Genomic DNA, 27,111 nt, shown 5'->3' on the forward strand with positions numbered 1-27,111 from the left:
TCTTTGTAATCAGAGGCTTGTGGACTCTTGCCAATTTATCTTCCATGGAATGGAAAGGAAAAGATGTAATTCACCCTGCTCATTCCTTCACAGCACCCAGGCCTCACTTAAATGTCACTTTCTCAGGGAAGCACTCCAGGACTTCCTAATCTAAGTATACCCCTCTTGTTAATCCCTATGAGAGAACATCTTATTCTTTGTTCTGTCCATGCATCCACACAGGGTGCTCATTAAGAAGGCTTATGCAAAACTCATTTCCCAAAACATAAATACTTTGACAGAGGTATCAAAGATCAAAAAGCGTGTAGGAACCAAAGGCAGGAAGGCGTGCATATTAATTACAAGATCCAGGATGGAAAATTAACAAAGTGACAAGCACTAACACTCATTAACCTTAAAACGGCAAAACTACAAACCTATAATCAATCCGTGATGATGAATGAAAAGCCGTGTAAGAAGGGCCAGGAAAGAGAAGCGAGTGGCAACCTGACTTGCCTGCATGTTTTCCTGGAACTGGGCTACTAATTAGCTAATATGCAAGTTTATTGTGATTTATACAAGCTAATCAGTACATTTATGCGAGTCTAGCTCATCTTTCCTGTTGCTGGATAGGAAATATGTAAGCCTTACCAAAAAGATGAAGTAAATTTTATTTTAAAAATTCACTGGTGGAGGCCAGTGAGAGCGTCAGTGAGGGTGGCGTGCATGAGCACTGTGTGCCTTGCTTGTAAGAGCAGCTGGGATTGTTCCTTACCCTCTAGCACTGCAGCTGTGGCCCCTGTATCTCCCTCACCCCCCACTCACTTCTCTCACACCTCAACTCAGTGTGCTGGGGATGTCCCAAATCATTCATTAGAGAGATTTGAGAGCCTACTCTGCAAGTTTGGCTTGCTTTCCTATACATAATTCTAGGCCACATCTTTGCAAGGGTTTCATGCTTTAATGGACAATATGTAATGACTGCCTTTACTCCGGAGAGTGTAATCTAAAAGAACAGAACCCTCATTCTCCTTTGGCTGTCCCCAAGGCATGACAGCTGGAAAACGCCATGCAGTTTGTGAGTTTGGGGCACCACCTTTCCACACCTCTGCACTTTAATTTTTTTCCTTTGCTCCACCTACAATTCTACATAGAAACCCAGAGGCTGAATCTACTGGGTTGGAAAACTCACACAAGTATAGACCGAGGGCCTGACACAAGTAAAGGAAAGAAATGTGAGAAGTTTATTGGGATGTGCTCCGGTGGGGTCAACCCTATAGTCCTCTGGTGAGGCTGGAGCAGAGGCGAAACTAGGAGAGACTAAGCTGGGGTTTAAATTGTCTTTTTTTTTGCTTTTGCTTTTTGGGTCACACCCGGCAATGCACAGGGGTTACTCCTGGCTTTGCACTCAGGAATTACTCCTGGTGATCCTCTGGGAACCATATGGGATGCTGGGAATCGAACCTGGGTTGGCCGCGTGCAAGGCAAACGCCCTACCCGCTGTGCTAACGCTCCAGCCCCAAGCCTGGTAAGCGTGGGAATATAGCCTGGGAGTTATAGGCTTGGGATGGACCTTAAACCCCCTCTTCAGTTCCAGAGGGGACAGGGTAATATTTCACTCCGGAATTGTCTGTATTTCATCAACCTGCTGCCTTTGGGTCTGAGCAAACGTTACAAAACTCTGATTAGTGTAATGCCATCTCAAGATCAGTGGCCCACTGCTGGCTGGTGAACGACTGTGTCCTCCTGGTTCAGCATTTCGGCCAAAAATCTGTGTGTTAAGAAATCTTTGGGATTGTTTTTAAGGAATTGTGTTTACTGCATACTTTACATAATTTTGTTTCTTTTTCTTGGTTTTGAAGCTATATATGCTCAGAGATCGCTCCTGGTTTTTGGGTCATATCCCGTAGTGCTCAGGGGCTACTCCAGACTCATGTACAAGGGGACAGTGAGGTGGCGGGGATTAAACCAGACTTTCCACTTAGGAAGTATTGTGCTCCAGCCTATTGACCTTTATCTTCAGCATCTTCAGGGGTCGCTCTTGGACCATTGCTCAGGGGTTGCTTCTAGTGTTGCTCAGGAAACAGTGCAGTGCGAGGGATCAAATCCAGCCTCCTGTATGCAGTATTCACGCCAGTCCATTCAGCTTTCATTCTGGCTTCATGGTTTTAAAGAATTATGAAGCAAGGAAATGAATTGAATGGTCATAAAATAAATTATTACAATATTAGATTTGAAAAATGAAAGTAGATTGTAGCCTTGGTGAGCAAACCAGCCAACAGCAAAGATTCAGGTTATATTATTATTCTGATGTAATATATTCTGTACATGTTTCTAAATAAATCCAATAAGGTATACTATACTGCAACATCACTACATAGGTATTAGTAATAAAGGCTTGGTTATATAATAACTGTATCACTGTCACTGTCATCCTGTTGCTCATTGATTTGCTGGAGCAGCCACCAGTAACGTCTTATTTTGAGACTTGTTGTTACTGTTTTTGGCATATCAAATACGCCAAAGGGAGCTTGCCAGGCTGTGCGCTGTGGGCGAGATACTCTCAGTAGCTTGCCGGGCTCTCTGAGAGGGGCGGAGGAATTGAACCTGGGTCTGCCGCGTGCAAGGTAAACGCCCTACCTGCTGTGCTATAATAACTGTAGAGAAAAAATTAAATGATATATAAAAAATGAAAGTGAATAATTGATATGGCATGAGTTTCATTTTTTTCCCAGTCAGTTCTAATTTACACTGTGATATGTCCACAAATTTTCTATTGTGAAATAATAAAACATACCTTATTTCTTAGATAGGAGCTATAAGGATTTAGAACTGATTGTGATTCATTTCATTTATGCATAAGCTTCTCTGGGAGGAGCAAGGGGCAATTCACTGGTGAAGCCTAAAACACTTAAGGTTGGAATCCAACAATTTACATGAAGAGGAAATATTTTTATTTACTTGTATTCAGGAAAATGTGCTTATTTTATTGTTAGTGTGAGAAGAGAAAAAAAACCCAGAAATTTAGTTACATATTTTTGTTATTCAAACCATATGTGTATATATTTTATAATTATAATTTATAATGCTTTAAAATTACTTTTCATATAGCTTTATATAAAATAACCTCAAATAATTTAATAATTTGTTTAAATTAGTACATAAAATGCATAACAAATTATATGTAGATTGTATTATAATTCTACAGGTTAAAAAAACTGTTAGCTGCCCAAACACCCATGGGCAAATGGAGCAACACTGCCCAATTTGGGCTGTTTAAATGCCTTGGATGAAAATCCATTATTTTGTCTTTTACTCTTTCAAGAATGGCTCATCCCCTAAGCCTATAAATAAACACTGACTTGCCTTCTCAGTATTTGAGTGGCTTAAGAATCGAAAGGTTCTTGCTCTGGCTTTAAAGACTGGGCACTTCATCAAATTTTAAAGCACCTTTTTGCTTTTCACTCACTCCCACTCGCCGATGGAAATGACATACTTTCTTTTAGCTGCATCACTACAGAATGCTAACATTTGCGTGAGAACGTGTATGTGGGGAATGTGTGTTCACAGAAGCGAAATGTTCAGGCAGTTGCAATTTTACTCAGTAGTGAATTCAGTGGCAGAATTTGGAGGTTGTGAGTTGTTGATGATTTACAAGGCTTATTGTCATAAGACAATGAGAACCTGTTTCGGGAGATCTTAAAGTTTGATGTGGCAGGATTCCACATTGTGATTTTACTCACGTCCACATCCTGTATTTCCAAATAGATTGAACATTAACAGCACTATTGAATTACTGGAAAAATAATTGCTAAGGTGTTTTTTAAGTGTGCTTGTATTGTTAAGTAGGGCAGCCGGAAACAAGATCAAAAAGGTGTATATTTGAAGCAAGCAAGGCTTAAGTATGAACAAAGAAAGTTTGAGACAAAAAAAAAATACTGACTACAACTTTCACTTCTGTGTTGATATTGTTAGGGATTAGTTTTAGATCTATTATCTCTCACCTGAAGTGGAAATACTGAAGTAAACAGAAAAACTTATTTCCCATATCTGTCTTATTTAGGAAACAGACAATTATTACCATTGCTCAGAACTAAAGGGGTTTCTTTGATTTACAGAAGAGGCTGAGGAAGACAGAGCAGGAAGTTCTGTCGGGACTATTAGTTCTGCTCATTGAGCTTCAGAGAAACACAGGATACTTGTAAGAACCCTTCTCAAGCTAAATATGTGCATGCAAAATATTGCTGAGAAACCTACTCTTAAAAAAAACAGTCCCCTTGAGAGTCATTCTCTCTGTTAGTGTCACTTATTAGTGGGTACTAGGGGACACGGAGGGAAACAGTCACTGACGTGAGAGAGTGTATTCCTATGAAAGAACCCCAGAATTTGACTCCACATCAAGAAAAAGACAGATGACTATGGAAAGGGAAATAATTTCTGAGTATCTATCCTTCATTGCTTTGACTTATTACACTGCATATTGGTCCTTTGCCTTTAATACTAAGGCAAAAAGTGTAAATTTATTTGCATTCTGTGGACCAAATGTGATCATGCTATAAAAAACTAAGCAACGCTGTGGATTTTCCTGTTTGGGAATCAATATAAAGTGTTTTATTTTCCAACATGAAAAATATGTATAGTGTATTGAAAGGTCCCCTCAGTTTTATAACTGCTACAAAAATAGCCAGGAAAAAGCCACCATCAGGATGCCACTATTTTTAACCATGAACTGTATACTCAAAATACCATTAACTAGATAATTGAGACATATCAGAGTTGTCTGCTATGAATTCTAGGGATTGGATGGGAGTTAATATCAGAGCGATTTATCTTAACTGGCGGTTCATCTGCATGATTCATTAATCATTAAATTCCAAGGGTCATTAAATTAGAAAATGAGCTTTCTAATGTTTTTCAGGAGTGTTTGCAAAGTAAGATTAAGATTTATTTTCCGACACTGTACCACAGCCAGGGCCAGAGAAAAGTGATCTGCCTGGTTCTCTGTAGTCTGCACGTTGACTTCCGCCTCTTGGCCCGGCATAGGCCAGACATTTCAACAGCTTGACTAAGCCTCGTCACCATTTAGCTGCCAAATTTGGTGGCTGCCAATATCACTAGGAGCTTTTAAAGTACACCTGTTGCTAGCACTATGCTAGACCTTTCTGGTCTACCCCCGTGGCTAGAATCTCTTTCAAAGCAGAGCAGTTTTTCATTATTTCTTCACCGTTCTTCATCAGGAAAATCTTGTTTTCTAGCAAAATTCTCTCCCTATAGCATCATGCATGCCAGACCAAGGATGTAAAACCTGGTCCTGGTTATTCTGATGAAAAGATAGTTTTGGTAGTTAATATTAACTTCAATTTTTATTTTTAATTGTAGGGAGCTAGCAAAGTGCCACAAATAATACACCAAGTCCTGGAAAGTATTAAAACTTTGAAAGTATAATAAGTACACTCATAGCAAAGTGAATCTGATAGTTTAGCTATTAGTGAATCTGAGAGTATGCAAGTGCCTGGAGATTAGATATAAACACGGAATAGCTCATATAAAGGGCTTTAATCGAATGCATTTTGTGGAGTCAAACAAGCATTTTTGGAGCAAGTGCTATTGGAATGGGAATAAAAAAAAGTGGCAGAATTGTCCAGGACTCTGCTGATCTTTGAAACCTATGAAGGCCCCGTGAAACCCTTCCCATCTACCACCTGAAGAAAAAGTGCCACAGAGAAAGAGCAAAGTGCAGGAGATTTAGGTCTGACCATTTTTACAAAATTTAAATACTATACCATTTACCTATAGCTCTGTCACTTCATAAAGTGAAGAAACAGGACATGTCCAGATGATCTCACAGCCTTGTACACCATATACCCGCTGGTAGAATATCTGAAAACGTGAACTCTTAGTAACTTAAGCATCCCTAGAATTTAATTAATTCATCTGAATTAGTACTCATAAGGTATATAACTTCCTTATATCAAAAAAAAAGATCTGTTCTCTAGATTAATCTGAATTTTATGTAAACTGGGATATTTTATTATTTTTCAATCTGTCAATTGTTATATCAAAATTTTTAAAAGAGGAACTATACATGATAGTTTAGAAGAAAAAATATCTTAACTGGACCTCAAGCATCAGGTTGTAATGTCTTCACCCTGGGAATATCTTGCAATTTTTTTTCTTTTTTTGGAGGGCATACCTAATAGTACTCAGGGGTCACTCCTGGAAGTGCTCAGGGGACCATACTGAGTGTTGGGGAATTAAGCATGGCTTGACCTGCAAGGCAAGCACCCTGTACTATTATCCCTGGTATATCGGCACATCTGCCTGCCTGAAAGATGTGACTTAAATCACACTGCTCAGTCTAAGGCTGGATTTGTTTGGCATGACCTGACACAATGGTGAGGTTCAAATCCCAACTCTATTGATATATATCCTTGCTTCCTTACTTCCTGGTATCCCTTCCAACTCACTGGTGAAAAACTATCTAACATGATCATTTTTACAACCTCCAGTATTGTAACCTGCACATGGTATGTCATCAATATCTTTCATTCTGTAGCCTGCTCTCCAGAGCACAGACGTTCTTTTCTAACTCTGGTCCACATAGTCACTCCTCCAATGGCTTTACAAATCACTAAAAATAAACTCTAAGGCCTGGGAGAGGGCTCAAAGGGTTGGAGCACATTCTTTGCACGTGGGAGTCCCAGGTGTGTCTCAAAATAAATAGATGGCTAAACAAATTTTGAAAGGTCATAGGTTTCTCCATTTGTCCCCTAGTCATATCTGCATCTTCCTTCCTGATCCTTTAGCTTATGTTCTCTATTTCGTTTCAGCTGCCTGGATCTCCTGCTTATTCCTCAAATATGGCAAGCCCATTTCTGTGGGGCCTTCGCCTGTGCTACTCATTCTGTGCAAAATGCCCTGCTCCCGGGTAAAAGCCTGGCTCATTTTCTCACTTCCTTTGGCTCTCTGCTCACATGTCAGAGGGGTCTTCCGGGATAAACACATTTGTTTGAGTTCCATGTTGCCTCACCCTTCTTTACTTTTCTTTTGATTGTCAGCTGACATGGGATGCATGTGTTCATTTGTTATTACTGCATTTTCGCTGTTAGTTTTTATTTCACTAATCACTGTCACTGTCATCCTGTTGCTCATTGATTTGCTCGAGTGGGCACCAGTAACCTCTCCACTGTGAGATTTGTTGTTACTGTTTTTGGCATATTGAATATGCCACGGGTAGCTTGTCAGGCTCTGCAGCGCAGGTGAGATACTCTCGGTAGCTTGCCTGGCTGCCCGAGAGGGGCAGAGGAATTGAACCCTGGTCCGCGTGCAAGGAAATGTCTTAGCGCTGTGCTATTGCTTCGGCCTAATTCTAGCTATAATCCTAGAGATAGGTGTAATGGTTCTTTCTGTTTTTACAAAGGTCCTGAGACTTTGCAAGATGAAGTAACCTGCCACAGGCCACAGATTCAATCAGATCAGAATCACGGTGTCTGGTACACGGGAGATAGCTTAAAGAGGTGGGACATATTCCTTTACACGCCGAGTCTTGGAGGAACCCCCCACCCAGGAGCAAGCCACTCCACTCCAAAAATGTTCCTGGTGACCACCAGCATCTCTGGATCCAGCATTATAAAACTATGGTGGTGGTGGTGGGGTTAGACTAGAATCCAGGCGCTGCTGACTCTATACTGCCTCCTACTGTCTCCTTCAGTAATGTGCCGGGAATCGTGCGGGTTATTGGAGTGAAGACTCCCAGTGGATTCAAAATCCCTCTCAACTCCTCTCTCTCTGTCTCTGTCTTTCTCTCTGTCTCTGTCTCTGTATCTCCTGGGAGGGGGAGGTGGGGTGCTGGAGAGGTAATACAGGGGTTAATGCACTTGCCATGCAAGTGCCCAACTTAGGTTCGAGCCCTGGCAACCCACAAGTGATCTCGGAGTACAGAGCCAGGAGCACCCTGAGCACCCTTGAGTACAGAGCCAGGAGCACCAGGGGCACCCTGAGCGCCTCCAGGTGAGCCACCCCCACCCGGCAAAAAGAAAAAGTAAAAGAAAAAAAAAAGAAAAAAAACAACCCAAACCCCCAAATCAAACCCCCAACATCCCCTCTGGGATCAGGCAGCTCGCTTCTCGGAGATGTCCAAACAGAGCCACTGTCCTCTGCCGCAGAGGCCGTGCGAGAGAAGCCGCGGCGACCTCGGGCGGGGGTGTCCCCGCTCCATCGCAGGACCTGTCAGTGGCGGGGAGCGACTGAAACGGCCGGAGGGGTCTAGACGGGGTCCTAAGCGGCGGCACAACCCCAGGCGGGGAGGGGAGGCGGCGCGCGCGGGCCGGGCCGGACGCGGCGCGGGGAGGCGCGGGCGGGACGCGGGCGGCCGGCGGCCCGGAGGGCAGCGGCGCGCGGGGCGCGGGGCGCGGGGAGTGGCCGGCGGCCGCCCCGCCCTCTCCTCGGGGATGCCGGGATGTTTACACTCCTGACAGCGGCGGCCGCGGGAGGATGGGCCGCGGCTAGGCTCGCAGTCGGGACGCGCCTGGCCGTGCGCACAGCGGGTGCCCGCGCCGGCTGCAGCGTCGCGGGGGGCGGCGCGGCGCGAGGTGGCATCGGCCCCGGGCCTCGCAGCCACAGCCCCGGGCCCAGCGCGCCCGTCCGCGGCGCCGCCCGGCCCAGCCGCCCGACCGCCCCGGCTCGCTGGCCGGCCGCACGGAGGACCCCCGGCGCCCTAGTGGGTGAGTCGCTCTCGGGGTCTCGGGGCTTCGCGGGGGCCGGCGGGGCCCGGGACAGCGCCGGGCGGCCTCGGGCACCCTCCGGCTCGCGGGACGTGGGGGGGGGGGGCGCGCCGCGCACGGCCCGGGAAGGGGGTTTGGAGCCGGTCGGTTGGCAAGTGGCGGGAGCGGGCGGCGGGGACCCGAGGGCCGGTCCCGGCGGCGGCGGCCCCAGGCCACCGTGGGCGCCGCGGTAACTAAGAAACTCTGCGGCCTGGCAGCGGCGGCAACAGGTCTTTGGTTTCAGGACCGGAGGAACTTGGGCGAAGTCCCGCCTCCCGCCTCCAGGCGGCCGCTCATTGGCGGGCGCGGTTATTTATCCCTCGCGGATTGGCTCGGTCTGGCTGTCAGGATTCGGCGGCAGCCAGACTCAGAAGCGTGAAGTTCGCCTGGGAGATCATTGGATGGGTGGTGGGAGTGGAGAGGATGGGAAAGAATCTGTAGAGGCTCAAGGGGTACCCGTTTGGGGGGGGGGGGCGATCTGTAGGAGAAGGGGCGTTAGGGGGACTTAATCTGTATCAGCAAATTGTGCAAAGGTGGGAGAGGGGGAGCGTAAGAGGGCTATGATGGTGGCAGTGGACATGAGGGAGGCGGCGCAGGGGGTGGGGAGAGAGAGACAGAGACAGAGAGGAGAGAGAGGAGAGAGGAGAGAGAGGAGAGAGAGAGAGAGAGAGAGAGAGAGAGAGAGAGAGAGAGAGAGAGAGAGAGAGAGAGAGAGAGAGAGGAGAGAGAGGGAGGAGAGAGAGAGAGAGGAGAGAAACTTAAAAGGAGAAAGGGAGCCTAAAAGGATGAGGGGAGGGAGAAGAACAGTCAGAAGATCATGTTGCACGGAGTAGTTAGTTCCAGGAAGTGAAAACAACCCTGAGGATGCTGCTGTGAGGTTGAAGAACTGTTGACCTCCCTCCTGCATTCTGCAGGCCTTGGGAAATGGTGTATCTATTAGATGGATGAATTGCGTTCTCAGGCTGTGATCCTTATTCGGGGTCAGCACTCAAACTCATGTTACAGCAAGCAGCGAGCAATGTTTCCATCAGTGGATGGATTCTGGTGAGATGACACAGAAGTGAAATTGTTCTCCTTTTTCCTTAAGACCACCAATATTCGCTTGCAATTGAAAATGCCAGATGCCCATGGGTTTTGTTTCTTTTTAGAGCATTGTGTACGGTCATAATTAGAAATGCCTTTTCTTCTCCACGGAATTTGTAGTTTGAGGGAGTATGCACATTTTTGCAAGTAGCAGCAGTGTGTCTTGCCAGGTTGAGTTAAGGAATCAAGCACAGGATATGTGTGTGTGTGTGTGTGTGTGTGTGTGTGTGTGTGTGTGTGTGTGTGCATGGCGTAGACATTTCACTCCAAGATCTTATGGGACTTTCGGAACAAACCGAATAGACGCAGTAAATAATGACTAGTAAAGCAAGAGGTCAGTTAATAGCGCCTAGTTGCAGAGTGCATGCCGAATGTTGCTCGGTGAAGACCACTGCACTTGAAATGGTTAACGGGGAGACCTTCAGACATCTTTTCTTGGCCCGGGAAGGCACCCTGCGTAGCCCCGGGGAGAACCAGTCCACCGCTTGCTTTTCCTCTCAAATCGCAGCACCGTCTAGGACGGCGAGCATGCCGGGGCGGGAAGAAATGGGGAACTCTGCAAAACTTTTGCCTCTCGGAGAAGTCGAAAGAGGCAGACGTATAGGCACGGTGGACGGAGGGCGGGCGAGAGAAGAAGGCGAGGGCACGCGTGGCGAAGGCCGGTTCCTTTCTCTGGGTGGGTGGGGAGGCCGGGAACGCTCGGCGCGGTTCGAGCCCGGGACCCGGCGCCCGCCCCTCCGCGGAACCGACGGGCTCGGCAGCCAATGCGCGGCCAGGACGGCGCGGGCGCCGGCGCGGAGGGCGGGTACTTCCTACCGGGCCCGGGAGCCCGGCTGGGAAAGTTTCTGCCCCGAGCGCCGCGGGGCGTGCGTGCGAAATGCAGGGGACAGCTGGGCGGGTGGGGGCCCGGGTTTCCTCCGACCCCTCTCCGCGTCTGGCTCCCCACCCCCGCCACACTTGGGCTGAAATGTTCTAATTGCTCCCAGGCGAATAAACCCGGGAGACCTTCAAAATTGCGGCCTTAGGGGGTTCGAGTCCGAAAGGATCTGAAAGTGACAGCCAAGACCGAGTCGGAACCTCAGTAGCATTTAAGTGTAAAGGGTGGCAGCCCGGCTGCAAGACTTAGCACCCGAACTGCTTACTGGTCAGGCCAAGTTCTTTAAATCTCTTTCACGTTTTCCTGGCGGGACAGTTTCAATCGTCCCCCCCACCCCGTCACCCCCCAACCCCCTCACCCTCAGCCCAGTCAAGCAGCACCAAGTCCAAGAATGAGGAAAGCGCCTCTGGTAACGAAGGCAGCGTGCGGAGCAGAGAGGAGATTGGAGGATGTAGCGTGAGCATACCTGGAAAATGAAAACCAGTGTTACATGACGCAAAGTGCGGCTACAGTTTGTGGAAATAACTAGCCCGCAAACCCTGGGGGCTGGTCACAGGCAATTTGGGCTCTACTGCTTTGCACGCATGCATAGCAAGATTGAGATCTCAGGGACTGCTGTGCTCTTACTGAAATGTAGATTTCTTTCTTTCTTTCTTTCCTTTTTTTTTTTTTGCCCCTCAGTGTGGTCTGAGATGCGATTAGTTACTGTTACACTGTTTCCGGAACCAATTGCTCTTTACCTAGGGGCTGAAATGTACATGCATTTCTGAAGTGGCCACCATTTAGGACATCTGGAGAAAGCAGGGATTCTTGAGTGCGATTTTGGAACAGAAATGGTTTCATTAGATAAGTCCCTAAATCCTTCTCAGGTTTTATTTCCCGTGTCACCCCCTTTTTAAATAGACTTTGGAATTTAAAAAATGTTCAGTCTAGATGCAGCTGTACAAAGTAGCTCTGTCCACATTCCTGTTTTCAGTCAAATGAAAATAGTTGTCCCATGAAATATTTGCTCAGGAGTTTGTGGGTAGGTGTTTAGTATTTTATATAAAAATATGGTACCGTATGATGCTTAAAGGGCATCTTGGGAACGGTATGTATGATTGGTGTGAGCTCCCAGTTGCTTTATCTGCTGTTACTATTATTAGCATTTTGTAACTATATAATAAAATATCATAAGAAGTTTTGGGAATGATTTAATTTTTCTACCTTTTACCTGAATGGGGAATATGGGTGAATATTCCTTGCTTATATAACTAAGAAAGTATATTTGTTAAATATAATGGCAGTAAGGAATTTTTAAATTTATACATAAAACTAAAGTCGAACCAGGCACTCTTAAGAGTTGCTAAAATTCTAAACTGCTGATTTCCTTTTTTTTTTTTTTTTTGGTGACTAATACTTCAATTATCCCTACACGTGTCTGCTCAAAATACTTAGAAAATGTATTTAATTGTGTGTGTGCGCACAGTGGGAATGAGAAAGACAGATGGTCAGGAAACATTCCTTAATTTTTTAAGAGTAGGAAACCTTTTTAAATATTAAAATTTTTGGAGCAGGAAACCTTCTTAGGCGTTAAGCTTTTGTCAGACTAGGTAATGAGTTTATACAGTGTGCTATTTTTGAACTTCTAAAGTGTTCATCAAAAGCGTGTCTGCATGAAATGAACTTATTTAATTGGTCATTAGAAAGGTATGTTTTAAATTACTTGATGGGAAGTGCAACTTTCTGTAAACCTTGTCTTGGTTTTCTGCAGGTATTAAATAGCTAGAGACACCTTTTCCACTCCCTGTTGATTTTGTAAAGAATAAGAGTTGGCTCACTTTTTGCTAAGAGACCAGTTAATACCTGACCTGGCACTGTGAGCCATATGGTGTCTGTCTTTGCTGCCACCGTGGATGTGGCCAGTAATTGAACAGGTGGGTGTGGCTCTGTCCCAACAGGCCCTTTCTTTATACAAACAGACTGGAGTCTCCTCGGAGCTTGAGGTGATAATACTGGAAGTCCAAATATAATTCTAGACCATTGCTGTTGGGTTGACTTGGACTTTTCATGGCACTGTAAACAGAATTTTTAGATTACTAGACCATTGTGACAGTCTCTTAATTTTTTTTTTTTTTTTGTGACTGCTGGAGAATAAAGGCCTATTACTCATCTCCCAATTTTGTGTTTTGTTTTGTAGACTTCATAAACAAAAGAGGTGCTTTTCAGTTTTTGCACTTTTTATTTTTTTAGTTTCTTCCCCATTCTTTGCATCTGGCAGATCCCTACCCTCTCTTGTGAAAAGGATCAAAGGATGTGTCTCCTCTACTAATGCATGCTGAATCCGATGTCAGACTTTTCTCTCTGCTGGATGGCATTTTATTTATTTTATTGTATTTTCTTAAAATTGAATCACCGAGAGATACAAGTAACAAAGCTTTCATGATTAAGTTTCAGTCCTACAATGATCGAACACCCATCCCTCTACCAGTGTGCATTTTTCACCACCAATGTTCCCAGTATCCCTCCCACTAAGCCTACCCCATCCACCCTCGGCCTCTCTGGCAGGCACCTTCCTCCTTACTCTCACTCTCTACTTTTGGGCATCATGGTTTGCAGTGTAGATACTGAGGCCATCACCATGTTTGGTCCTTAGACTACTGCAACACACATCTCCCATCCCAAGCGATCCATCCAACCATGGATGGCATTTTAATATGGTATATTTTGAAGTGTTTTGTTTGTTTCCATTTTAACTGACTAAACTTTAGAGGGAAATACAAGGCGGAAGTTAATTTTTTTTCTTAAAGAAAAACTTACTTAGTCTTTTTGAGCTTACTTAGTCTTTTTGAACTTACTTAATTTTTTCCCAGTAAAATTAAAAATTTCCCCCCTAATCAAACAGTTCTAGAAAAGGCTTATGTTTATTTTTTTGGGTGGTGGTAGTGTGGGTGGTGTGGGGGTTGGATGCTGCGGAGGTTGGAGGGAATCCATACCGCCTTCCTTTGTTTTCAGAAGCATTCTCTGTGGGCTGACCTGGGCGCAGCTACTCAGAAGGAGAGAACGGAATGGAAAACAGAACAGCTTAGAAATGACACAGTGGAATTTCCCAGTCCTGGCCAGGGGTGGGTTCTGGGCGGGTCAGAATATTGACACCCCCAGCTGATCAGGTGGGGCGCGGGGCCTTCACGGTACTCGGGTCAGTTGCTGCAGCCAGCCTTATGTTCTTGATGTCCACGAATGTTTTGTGATGGGAGAGAGAGAGCTCACACCAAGCCCCAGGCTGGTGACCACAACTTTCTGCCTTCAGTTGAGTTGACTCGATATTGTCGGGTCTCGGTTTTCTCATCTAAGATTGCCTTTGAGGTGATCAGTGGGGGACAAAGAAGAAGAGCGTTGCGACCCACGGTCGTAGGCTGGGAAGGTGTTCCTTTCATTCGGCTGCTTCTCTGTTCTCAGGGCCCTCCTGCGTGGGAAGTGCGCAGGTCTCCGCATCAGCGCTGCTGCCCACTCGGCTGGTCGGTGTGGGCCCTGGCCCAGCTCTGTGGCCGTGTTTACATTCTCTCTTCAGTCCGGCTCTCGTCCCTTTGCCCTGTGATTTTCATCTTCATAATTTAATGGTTCCTACATCTGACTCAGTATTTTTATTATATACTTTTATTTTCTTTGAGGGAGGAGAAGCAGTCTGCCGCAGTTCCGGAGGAGGAAAAGCCCTCATTAGGTTGCAGGGTTATGTTTTGGGCACTAAAAAAAAAGTAAAAATGGGGCTGCAGCATTATTCTTGAATACCGATTGCAAAATGGGAAGATTGAAAATGGAAATGTTCGACTCTTGCTGACAACTCTTTTTTTCTTTGTTTTGGCAGCGGCCGGGGTAAGGAGGTGGTGGTGGTCCACACCTGGTGCTGCCCAGGGGTGTGTCCATCCCTGGCTCAGCCATGCCCCGTGGGGCTGGAAGTATTAAAACAAGGGGTTCTCCCCACGTCTTTGCTCTGTGCAGAGGCAGGGTGGGGTGGTGGGGGTTGGGGTGGGGGTGGTGGGAGGGATACTGGGAACATTGGTGTGGGAGAATGGGCACTGGTTGAGGGACGTAAACGAAATGCAAACATGAAAGTTCATTAAGTGTGTAACTGTACCTCACGGTGATTCACTAATAAAAATTAAAAACAAACAACAACAACAAAAAAACCCCAAGGGGTTCTGTAGGCAAAGCATGTGCTCCAGCCCTTCCCGATCTCCTCCCACCCCCAGACCTTTTACATGATTAAGATATTTCTGTAATCAGCTCATATTTACTTGACAAACTATTATCTATCTATCTATCTATCTATCTATCTATCTATCTATCTGTATTTGTTGTTGTTATTGTTGTTGTTGTTTGTGGGTCACATCCAGCTGTGTTCAGGTCTTCAGTTCTGGCTTTGTGTTCAGGGACCACACCACTCCTGGCGATGGGATACCAGTGATCAAACCTGACTCACCATGTGCATGGCAAGAGTCTTACTCTTGTATATATGTATATATACAAGAGTAATATATATATTACAATAAAACTATACTCCGGCCCCTCTGTAATTTTTAATATAATTTTCCTGTGGCTCTAATCTTTATAAGACCCCCTAATTTTACTCATCAGTTCACAGAGTAGATGATTTATTTGAGGCAAATAGTATGTCCTTATTCCACAGTTTAGTTCTTGACCTGGTTTGTTAACCATTCCAGGTAATGATACATAAGATGTATCATCCAGATGATGATACGTAAGAAAGATGCTTCTTGGTGGATTGATTTTTATTGCGAGAAACACTTTGTTGTCTTCTGCAAAATTTCAAATTCACTTTCTTTCTCTATAGTCTTTGGTGTTAAAACACAGCACAGTTAGAGTCATGTGATAGCAGGTGAAGTATTTAGTGAAAAATAAGCATTTCTTAACATTTTCAGTAGCTTCAATGGTATTCATAAAATGCCTACCTTTGATAACATCCTATGGCTTTTTAAATGTCACTTTATTATTTTATGATTGAGTATTAAAAATATCACCTGTTGATATTGTATTTTAGTAGGCAGTTGCAGCCCTCCTCTCTCAAGTAGGAAGGAATTCATCACCTGGTTTCATAGTATATGCTGTGCGAGAGGGAGTTTCCGTTTCCAGCGAAGTGTCCTAATAGCAGGCCCCTGAGAGCGTCGCAGTCTCCTTCACCACCAGAAATACCTTCCTAGGACTGCCTTCCACTGCTCTGATCGAGGCAAATCACAGCCAAGGGAATAAAGACTATGGGGATCCACAGCCTTGCGTGGGCTCTGACGATCCTAGCCGGGGGTGCTCTGAATTCTGGCCTTTCACACTAGGTGGGTCTCCTGGGACTGCCTAAGCAAGTTTCTTTAACCTGGTCACAACCCTTTTGTGGACAGAAATCAAGGTGTCCACAAGGCCAACACGCCCCTGAGACCTCAGGGGTGATGGGTTCCAAAGCTTTTCCGTCTTGTTGTGTGACTTGCAGTGCCAAGCTCTGCCTCTGTCTTTTTGGCTATCTTTTTTGGGGTGTCCGCTTCTCTGCCCGGAAGGCCACTGTTCATCCTGGGTTAGAAATCACCTATCACCTCCCCTTCTTAGACTTAAAATTGAATCGGGAAAGTCCATACCTCTCTCTTTGGATCTTACCAGTGAGTTTTAGATTTCTAATCTCAAGACAGCCTGTCTCTAGTTTCTATTTTTTTAAAAAAATTTTATTTATTTTTTACTTTTTAATGAATCATCAGGAGATACAGTTACAGACTTATAAACTTTCGTGCTTACATTTCAGTCATACAATGATCGAGTACCCATCCCTCCACCAGTGCCCATTCTCCACTGCCAATGTTCCCAGTATCCCTCCCATTTTCCTTCCGTTTTCTTTTCTTTTTTTTTGGTTTTTGGGTCACACCCGACGATGCACAGGGGTTATTCCTTTATTCCTGGCTCTTCACTCAGGAATCACCCCTGGCGGTGCTCAGGGGACCATATGGGATGCTGGGATTAGAACCCGGGTCGGCCGCGTGCAAGGCAAACACCCTACCTGCTGTGCTATCGCTCCAGCCCCTCCATTTTCTATTATCATATCGTATAGACTCCTTTCTAAGGAGAGCGTAAGTGCACAATTCACGAAAGCCATTGCTTTCAGAGCAGGAAGAAAATGTTCTCAGCTGGCCTTTCACTTTAAAACCTGGATGCAAATTTGCTTAGCTATTTTCTGAGAGTTTCTAAAAGTATTTCTTTGTGTGTTGCCTTTGTAAGAATCCTGATAGTACGCATAGATAGGGGTGTGTGTGTGTGTGTGTGTGTGTGTGTGTGTGTGTGTGTTAGTTTCAATCTTTCCCAAATTAGTAGGCTCTTGCTCTGTTCCTGGTATGTTCCCTGTAAAGGTTTGCTCATGGGAAGATAGCCCAGCCCTCTCTGGGGCTTGATTCACTTCAGCAGGTGTTTGAGTGCCTCCATGAACAGTGGTACATTTGGGTGTGCAACCTATCAACAGGTTGGAAGAAGAAGTGAGCATCATGGAGGCTCGTCGTGGGAGGAGCCAACTGTGTGAGGAGGCGGTGGATAGGCTGGAAAGGGTCAGAGGGTTTATGATGTTCTCAGGGTCGTCTGGGCGATATGTCACACACATTTTCTCATGATGTTAGCAGCTGCTTTGCCTAACTGAAGTCCGCCTTTGACGTTGTCTGTTAGCAAAATGAAGGTAGCATTTGCCTTTCCTGACTCTGGAGCCCGGGATGTTTGCAGCCACAAGGTGGGCCTGATTCTCTCGTCCCTCTGTGCTTCAGAGATCACGCCGGGCTCTGCTTCCTTTGCCTCTGAGCCATGCCTCTGTTTGCAGAGCTGATATTTTAGTGGGCTGGGGAACCACACATAGTGATGTTTAGGGGTTACTCTTGGCTCTTTCCTCAGGGATCACTCCTGACAGTGCCCAGGAGGCCATATGGGGCACCAGGGATTGAATCCTGGCGGGCTGCTCCACTGTCCTGTCTGGCCCCTGCAAAGCGGAGTTTTGTTCTTTGGTTCTCTGTGAAAGTCCTGCTGTTCGAAGCAGAGCGATTGGAGATTAAGCAAGTCAGCCCTTATGGGGCTATTTTGTGACTCCTTGAAATGTTTGTATGTTGAAAATATTTTTTACAAAGTTTTTATAGCAGTTGAAAAATATGTGAGTGACCTTTTTGGGGGCTGTCACTAAGATAAGTTGTACTTTCAAAGCATTGGTCCTGTTGCATTGTATTCCTCAGAATACCTCTGCCAGAGATTTTTCACTTAACATGTGCTCATTGGCAGTTTAAAACAAGCACTCCCCCCTTCTTTTTTTTTTTCTAATAAAGCCTCTTACTAATGGTGCTCAGCAGGCATGAGGGTCCTCTTGGGGATTGTTGGCTAACCCCGGGGCAGTTTGGTGCCAGGGCCACTTCCTCAGGCCCTGTGGTACCAGAGATTCCCCAGGCCACCTGGCAGGCCGGAGACCTGCAGAATGGCAATGCTTGGGGGATACATAGTGCTGAGGACCATGTTGGTGACAGCTTCAGGTGAGGCGTGGGCCTTATGCTAGTCCTGTCTCTGCCCTAACCCACTCCCCAGCCCCCCATGATTTTTATATACAGAGTCGGAAAAGTTCCTGATCTAGAATGGAAGCCAATGTTTAAAACAAGTAGTGCATGCAGTTCTTTAAAAAATTCTGTTCTGTTTTGGCATCACACCTGGCTGTGCTTAGGGATCACCCCTGGATGAGATCAGGGGGACCATGCGTGGTACCAGGGTCTGACTTGGGTCATCTGCATGTGAAGCAAGCACCCCACCTCGCTGTACTACCTCTCTGGCCAGAGTGCATACAGTTCTGATGTCCTTATTCCCTGCTAGGAAATGTCATACAGTCTTCTGAATAGATCATTTCAAGTTAAAAGTTATTTATTTCCAAGAGCCCTTTCTTACTGGGAACATCTTTTTTTTAGCCCTTTGGATTTGTTTATGTCTAATTATCAGACTGTTCAGCGACTCGGTTTGGATGGCATAATCGGTGTTATTGAAATTAATGTATAAATCAATGAAAGCAAATTAGATCGCTGTTATAAATCAGTTGAAACCTATTAGATAAGTTCTGAAGCAATTAAATTCGATGTAGGAGCATACATGTCTTGCAGATAGCAAGGGAGTAAAAACAGAAGAGAAAATTCCACTTCAAGCAAGTGAAATCTCAGAGTACATCTGAGTTTTAGTTTGAGTTCTTGTCCCAGCCAAACGGTCAGTGCCACTTTCGTTCGCTTACTGCTTGCACTGGGTGTTGTTCGCACCTTTCCTGGCATTTCTACACTGCTTCTCTCGGCGGGTGCGAAGGCCTCCCATACCCCTGACCTCTGAGAGGCTCTCATCGTGCTGAAGGGCAGAAGCCTTCTTCCTCGCCTTTCCGGGTTGCCTCTGGCGCCCCGGCCTCTCCTTGCAGCCTGCCCATCCCTCTCTCGAGCTTGGATTGGTGGCCTGGTGCACCTCTAGCCTTGCCGGAAAGTGTTGCAGAACTTCACGATGAGTAACTGCTTCCATTTGCTGTGACTGTCTTCTTTCCACTGGTAACAGGTGCTTGGGACTTGACTCTCGGAGTGTTGCTCCATGCTGGTGAATACAGGCCTCTGCCCACAAGCTCAGTCTTTACTGAGTAGTGCCTACTAGGTCAGATTAAAACTGTGTCTAGCAAGCAGTGATTTCTATTATTTTGCCAACTATTTTGAAGCTTATTATTCATTAAAGGCCAGGCCTTTCTTGTTCATGACCATTCCTGACCTTTCCACCTCTCTCTCAATCCCCCCTTCCCCTGTCTGCTACTCTGTACATGTGTGTGCGCGCACACACACATACACACACAGTGGGTTTTTTGGTTGTTGTTATAATGATAAGAGGCAGTTTGACAATCCAAGTGTTGTCACTGTCACTGTCATCCCGTTGTTCATTGATTTGTTCAAGCGGGCACTATTAACGTCTCTCATTGTGAGACTTATTGTTACTGTTTTTGGCATATCCAATACGCCACGGGTAGCTTGCCGGGCTCTCCGAGAGGGGCGGAGGAATCGAACACGGGTCTGCCGCGTGAAAGGCGGACGCCCTACCGCTGTGCCATCGCTCCAGCCCCAAGTCTTGGATCTCTAAATTATTTTCAGGTTCATTTTTAAGTCTTTTCAAATGCCAAGCACCAGGGGCCTACAGTTGGAGCTGATTGAATATCCGTAGGACTCAGTTGACAGCAGTTGGGTGTCTGTCTTAGCAGAGAATGGCAGGGAGAGTTGCAGTGCTGTACGAATGTGAGCTCGGATGTGCCTGGACGCTGGGCAGTGCTGCCGGTCCTGGCCGGCTGTTGCTCTCTTGCTTTCATCTACTTCCCCTCTGTCCAGGGTCAGGCAATAACGCGCACAGTCTTCCTGTGTGAACTTTCCCGCACATTTGCGTACAGATTTCGAGACTTTTAGAGATGGTGCAGTTGATGGCATGGCATGTCTCTGTTCGGGTTTGAAGCTCAGGGACAGGCCTCTGAGTCTTGGGGGCACTCCAGCCCCTGGAAGGTGGGTGTTTCTTCGAGACTAGTTCCCTTCCCAGCTGTCCTTTCCTGTCTGTTCCTCTCACTCTCCCAACTTCCCATTCTTCCCATCCAGGCCCAGTCAGGTCCGAGGCTGAAGAGAGAGACTTGGAGGAGGTTGGGACATGGCCAGTAGTGAGTCGGCATGATGACACCAAAGCCCTGATGCCATCGGAGACAAGCATCCTAGGGGCTGGGGTGATCGTACAGTGGGGAGGGCTTTTGGCCGATCTGGGTTTGTTCCCTGGTGTTCCATGTGGTCCACCGAGCACTGCCAGGAGTGATTCCTGAGTGCAGGGCCAGTAAACCCTGAGCATTACTGGGTGTGGCTCCCAAACAACAAAATACAAACAGAAGACAAGCATCATGCATTAGCGGGAGCGTGAGAAAGAGAAACCTCCAAGAGCAGTGAGGTTTGCAGGAATCTGTAGGGAGGCCAGTGGCATGATGGACATGGATGACGGAATGCTTTGCATGCGGTCACTTGCAGCATAAGATGGAAAGAGGAAAGCTATTTAATAAAGAACATATTTAACTATCAACTAAAATACGGAACCATTTTTAAAGCTATTTAAAAATAAAGACAACAAATGCAGAAAAATGTGAGGAAGGCTAATTGGTGGTGGCTTTCAGTAATGTCTACTTATTAAAAAAAAAAAGATTCTAAGATTGCCTGTCACCAGTCCGTGTACTTTGCATGACTGAAGAATATGGTGATATGTACGCATCACTTGGTTTCATGCATTAGAATTTTAAATCACACTGTCTCAAGTGTGGATTAAAAAAAAAAATTCTAGGTATTACTGCAACTTCATAACCCCTTCATCTGCTGGCAGGCAAGGAAGGAAGGTAGTAGACAGTCAAAAGAGGTTCTTTTTTGGGGTCAGGGATATAGCTTCGCAGTAGAGCAGTTGTCTTGCTTATGTGAGACCTTGAGGGAGGAGGTGAGGGGGAGAGGAGGAGGAAGAAGAGGAAGAAGAGAGAAAAAAGGGGAGGGAGGGAAGAAGTGAAGGAAGAGAGTAGGGAAGGAAGGAAGGATGGAGGGGAGGAAGAAAGGGAGAGAAGAAAGGAAGGAAGGTGGGGAGAGGCATGGAAGGAAGGAAGGAAGGGGAATAAGGAACAGTTACAGGGTAGGATAGGGAGGCATGGAGGGAAGGAAGGAAGGGGATTAAGGAAGGAAGTTGGGAAGAAAGGGAGGAAGGGAAAGAAGAAAGTGAAGGAAGGAAGGAAGGAAGGTAGGAAGGAAAGGAACAAAGAAAAGAAGGCAGGAAGGAAGTTACTTCTTCCCATTTGTCTCAGAGACTCCAGTCTTACTCTCAGTGTCTGGAAGGTTTTATGTGCCATATCCATAGAAAGATTGAGGTTTATGCTTTAAAAAACATTTTAATTTTTTTACAACCACAGAGCCCGGGGACGCAGGAATATCTCAGCGCCGCGACGGGGTGTCCGTCTCGCTCACCTATTTTTGTGACTCTCCGCAGAGCCTCTGCTGCCAGCTTGACCCTGGCTTACCTCTCCTGCCTCGTTTCTGCCTTCTCCCCACCCGCCACTCACATCTGACAACTGCCACTAAAAAAATAAAGAAGTCCGTGGGTTTCTCTGGCTTCTCTGCTCAGCCTTCCTAGATTTCTGTCCGCTTTGGATCCTATTTTCAGTCCCCACTCAGTCTCAGACACGACACCAGCCCAGACTCGGGCTCCTGCGCCTCCAGGCCTCTCTCCCGGGCTGCGCTTCCTTCTGAAAATCTCAGCTTCTCCCCGAGGCATGGATCCTGTCCTGAGCCCTGCTCCTTGCTCTGCCGCGCCTCAGAACATTCTCGAACGGTGATGGCCGGGAGCTGAAAGTGTGGGCAGTGGCGAGAGAATGTCCAGAACAGCGGAGCCGCTGCTTGCTGAGAAGCCTCGGATGGATGCCAGGCCCAGGGGCAGGCGGGGAGGGAGGCTCGCTGTGTGATGGGCAGGGCTGCTGTGCCAGGGGCACCTTCAGAGAGTCCCTCTGGGGGGCTGGAGCCATAGCACAGCGGGGACCACGATTGCCTTGCACGCAGCTGACCTGGGTTCGATTCCCAGCATCCCCTATAGTCTGCCGAGCACCGCCAGGAGTAATTCCTGAGTGCAGAGCCAGGAGTAACCCCTGAGCATCGCCGGGTGTGACTCAGAGAGCAGAGATTCCGTCTGGGCTCGGTATCTGCCTTGTGCCTTCTCAGCGTGGAAAGACCTCAGCGTGGGGGCGAGGTGGGAACCGCGATGAGCTCGGGCCGTGCCAGACAGGAACGCGGTGGGACTGGGGAGGGGTGGAGTCAGGAGTGTAGACCAGTTTGGCATAGCGTGTTAGAGGCTTGGGCAACCAGTGTAAGAACTGGATTTCTGGAATCAGAACAGGAGGTGAGACAGGGCCAGCCGTCCGATCGAGTCGATTGGGAGCTGACATACTCATTTGTTCCATGAGTGCCCTGAGTATTTTCCTTCCTTAGAGGTGATGTCATTTTTTCCCAAAGTGAGAGGTACTGCACCCAAGCTCCTCCCACTATGGGTGCTGGAACCATCTAGAAGGGTAAAGTGGCTAGTACAGCGCAGGATGTCGGGGTGTGGTACTTTCTGTTTGTTCACATGAAGAAGGTAGATTTGGGGGATGCTAAGCTCCTCCCCCCTAACAACCCCCCCCCCCTGTAAGTTTGGGAACCTCTATGGATTCGTGCTGGAGTTAAGTGGTCCGGTGTTCTGCGAAGGGGCAGACCCCTGTCTGCCCGTCATGGCTCTCTGTCTGTTTGCAGATTGCTGCCATTTCCATGTCCCAAAGGTTGCCGGGTGGAGAAATGGGGGACTGGCTACTATAAGGAAGAAACCAGGTAATTGTTTAATTGTTCCCTTTCCCAGAATAATGACTCATTTGAATTCAGGGAACGTTATTGTTTGACTCATTATTATCTCCTGGACAAAGTGAAAGCTTCTTTCACCATCAGACATATTTTATTTGGTATCTTTGTATAGTTTTCATTGCTAGACTCTTGAAAGAACAATCGCAATGTCTATTAATATCATTATTATTATTATTATTATTATTATTATTATTATTATTATTATTATTATTGGACTGGAGCGACAGCACAGCAGGTAGGGCATTTCCCTTGTATGCAGCCAACCCGGGTTCAATTCCTCCATCTCTCTCAGAGAGCCTGGCAAGCTACCGAGAGTATCCTGCCCTCACAGCAGAGCCTGGCAAGCTCCCTGTGGCATATTGGATATGCCAAAAGCAGTAAGAATAAGTCTCATAATGGAGACGTTTTGGGTGCCCGCTTGAACAACGGGACGATAGTGCTACAGTGCTACCTTGGTGATCTCTCCCTTGAAAATCTGGGATTCTGATACCTGCCTCAATTTTTTCTTTCTTTTTTTTAAAGTACACTCTCCCCTCCCCCCTCCCCAGTCCGCAATACCAGCTTCTGAATATTTTTCCATGCTTGTTTAAGAATGATCCCGGTGGGGGTAGGGGGCTGGAGCAATAGCACAGCGGGTAGGGCATTTTTGCCTTACATGCATCCAACCCAGGTTTGCTTCCCAGCATCCCATATGGTTAACCAAGCACCGCCAGGAGTAATTCCTGAGTGCATCTCCGGGTGTGACCCAAAAAGCAAAAAAAAAAAAAAAAAAAAAGAATGATCTCAGGTACCCCAGTTGCTTGGCTTCTGCCCCCGCATCTGCCCGTGCTGCCCTTCCTGCTGTCCTCCTGCTTCCTGGGACATCCCATGCACTTGGTGGGAATGCCCTGCCTTTCCCCTTCCTCTGTTCCCTCATACTCCGGAGAACTCCCAGACCCTGCTCACTTGACAGCCAGCTTCGCCATCTTCCTGTCTCCCCGTCACCTGGGTGTTGTCCGTCAGAACCCTTGCCTCTCTAGATCTCCTTCATGTTCTGAGTAACTGCGGGCCTGGAGCTGCCATTGTTCTTTTTGCGTTTCCAGCAACTGTGGGAGAGATTTAAGCTGGGTTCCAGCAGTGGCTTGGTGATGAATTGGGAAGGAGCGAAGTCTCCGCTGAGCAGGTGGTGGTGGTGTTTATTTTTCGGTTCTGGCACCTTCCCACTCTGGATAGCTGTGGCTCTGTTGAAACATGGAGAGAATAAAGAAATGAGACACTCCACTTCCTTGCAGCTTCTTTGTGGACTGCCGAGGAAGTGCTCTGGAGACGTGGGGGGTACCCCACTGTCAGTGCAGGCCAGAAGGGTGAATGGTCACACTAGTGCTGCTTTCCTGCCGATGCCCAGAGGCTGCTCGATTCTGGGGAATCCGCCTGGGACCTAGCACGTGCAAAGACGTAGCTCCAGTCTTCGAGTTGGTTTCCCGGGCCCCAGCACATCTTACTGATGTGGTATTTGCCACCCCATGGAAGGCAGAGATGCAAGAGTTGTTCACTTAGCATAAAGAAGCATAATCTGTTTTCATTGGGATATTTTCTGATTCGTTGGCACCTCAGACTCTTTTTGATTTTTATTTATTTACGTACTTATTTTTGGTGGGGGTGCCCAAAAGATCTGGGGCTGCCACCCAGTGATCCTTGGCCAGCTGAGTGGGTGTTCAGTGGGAGGACCTGAACGTGTGGTACTGCTTACACATCGCTGTGGCGGGGATTCCTTGGGCCGCCTGATGGTTTTTGGGCTTCTGACACCTGGCAGTGCTCGGGAGACCATGTGATGCCAGGAATCTGATCGGGGTCGGTGGCATGCAAAGTTGAACCCCTGTCCTGTCTCTCTGTCCCCAAGCTTTGGCCTTCTCAGTGGCAGTGGGCTCCCGAGTGGTAGCGAGGACAAACTCTCCCACTCTGGCTGTAGATGTCTTCCCAGATCTGCACTCAAAATGTGGGGGGAGCTGGTCTGTGCAGGTCCCATGGGTCGTCCCAGATCCTGCGTTTCCAGTGACTGTCAAAACAGTATTCATTCCTTCCTGCCAGTTGGGAGAAGAGACAGGGCTCCAGGGGTGGCCTTAGTCAATCATATTGTCACGTCGCCTCATGCTGAGGAATACAGGAGAAGAAACAGGAGCCAGGTCTGCTGAGAATTCAGAGCCCTTGTGCTCCAACCGGGAGTGAAGAATATGTTCCCCATTTATTCAATCTAGAGTCGTCAGACTAAGCCGGGGAAGGAGTAGTAAAGGCATCGTGAGGTGGGAAGATGCCTGTGTGAGTCGTGGGCATCTGTGGACTCTACAGATGACAGAATTGAGCAGGCGGATGGGCTCAGTAGACGTCTGGCCCAGGCTCGCACTCTAGTGCCACCAGTCACGAGGGGATGATGGATTATGTCTGGTAGCACATGAGTCTGTCTGGGGACAGTGTGTCAGATCCTGTTCTTCCTTGCCCAGCTCAAAGAGCAATTTTTTTTTTTTTTTATTAGAAGGTAAAGAAATGCTGAAGGAAGAATACAGGAGAGACTCCAAGGTCACTCACGGTGCACTCTGATCTGGCTAAAAGTATGATAAGTAAAAAATATTTTCTTGTTCTGTCCCAAATTGTGCAATTTCTATATTTAGCAAATCTGTGCCTTTTTAAGCCCCTCTTTCTGCCATTTTAAGCCTCTCTTCAAGCCATTTCAGAAAGGCGTTTAGAAAAGACTTTAGAGCAACTATTCTTCCACAGTTTCCACAGGTCTCTGGAGCCAATTTAATAGTAATTTTACAATTTTGGTTTGGTGGTCTCAAAGCAAAACACAATTAGCTTGATTTTTAGGGATTTTTTTTGTGGGTCCTTTATATTTCAAGGCTTTAATTTTTAGTCCAGCTATTAAGATAAAATAGCAGTCTTTATTCTTTGGGTAGTTGCGCTGTAGCATTGTTCATCGATTTGCTGGAGCAGGCACCAGTAACATCTCCATTGTGAGACTTGTTATTGTTTTTGGCATATTGAATATGCCACGGGTAGCTTGCCAGGCTCTGCCGTGTGGGCGGGATACTCTCGGTAGCTTGCTGGGCTCTCTGAGAGGGACAGAGGAATAGAACCCGGGTTGGCCACGTGCAAGGCAAACGCCCTACCCGCTGTGCTATTGCTCCAGTTCCTTTGGATAGTATTTATAAAAATTAGTTTCATGTGACAAGTGCACCAGAGAAGGTACATTTGTTCCTAGCATGTGATTGTGTATATGAAAAGATGTATGTCCACAGGCTGGCATGATTTTATAGACTGTGCTCAAAAGTACACAAAAAGGACTGCAAGATGGTGCAGGTTGGGATTGAAATATTTGGCAGAGTTTGGTGAGAAAGTTTTCTTAGCAGCTGCCTGGGTTAACTTTGCATAATCCATTCAGAGAATAACTCATTTTTCTTGACAGGAAGAGTGTAAGAGCAGTTGAATTTTGTCTCACAGTAAAATTTGAAAGGCAAAATGTAAGCCTTATTTTCCTGACGGGTACACTAGAAAGTCTTTTTATTACAAATGAGGTATACTGTATAACTCTGAGACAGTGCCTTTCATGTATCTACCTTTTTTCACTCCTTTCTTAGTTTTCCCTCAATATTAACTTGCGTTAGGAATCTATGCACAGCACAAGAAAGAGCAAACAAACCCACAGATACAGTTAACGTCACCTTTGCTGTTTCCGAGGTGAAGTGGTGCACGCATGTATTTCCAGAGGACAGTCCACAGGAGCACATGTGTATTTCTGTGGGACAGTCCACAGGAACATGCATGCCTTTCCGAAGGACAGTGCACAGGAGCACGTGTGTATTTCCACCTTCGAAAGAGAGTACACAGGAGCCAGAGCAATAGTGCAGGAGTTTTGATGCTTGCAGGAGGCTGACCAGCCCCAGCACAAAATATGGGTCGCTGAGCACCTCCAGGAATGATCCCTGAGCATCGAGCC

The 27,111-nt window shown here is 46.6% G+C and overlaps 1 protein-coding gene across 2 annotated transcripts in view; it reads left to right on the top strand.

Annotated features, from left to right (window-relative positions):
* The first annotated feature begins 8,440 nt into the window (after nt 1-8,440).
* Nucleotides 8,441-27,111, top strand: part of NEK7 (NIMA related kinase 7) — a 145,175-nt gene continuing 126,504 nt past the window's right edge. Inside the window, exons 1-2 of one of the 2 annotated variants that reach the window (XM_055144859.1) lie at nt 8,441-8,702; nt 23,037-23,111. The gene's annotated coding sequence lies outside the window, so the exon portion shown is untranslated. The remainder of the gene's footprint in view (nt 8,703-23,036; nt 23,112-27,111) is intronic. The other variant, XM_055144858.1, reaches the window with a different exon arrangement.

The sequence above is a fragment of the Sorex araneus genome, chromosome 7, assembly GCF_027595985.1.
Source record: "Sorex araneus isolate mSorAra2 chromosome 7, mSorAra2.pri, whole genome shotgun sequence".
NCBI lineage: Eukaryota > Metazoa > Chordata > Mammalia > Eulipotyphla > Soricidae > Sorex > Sorex araneus.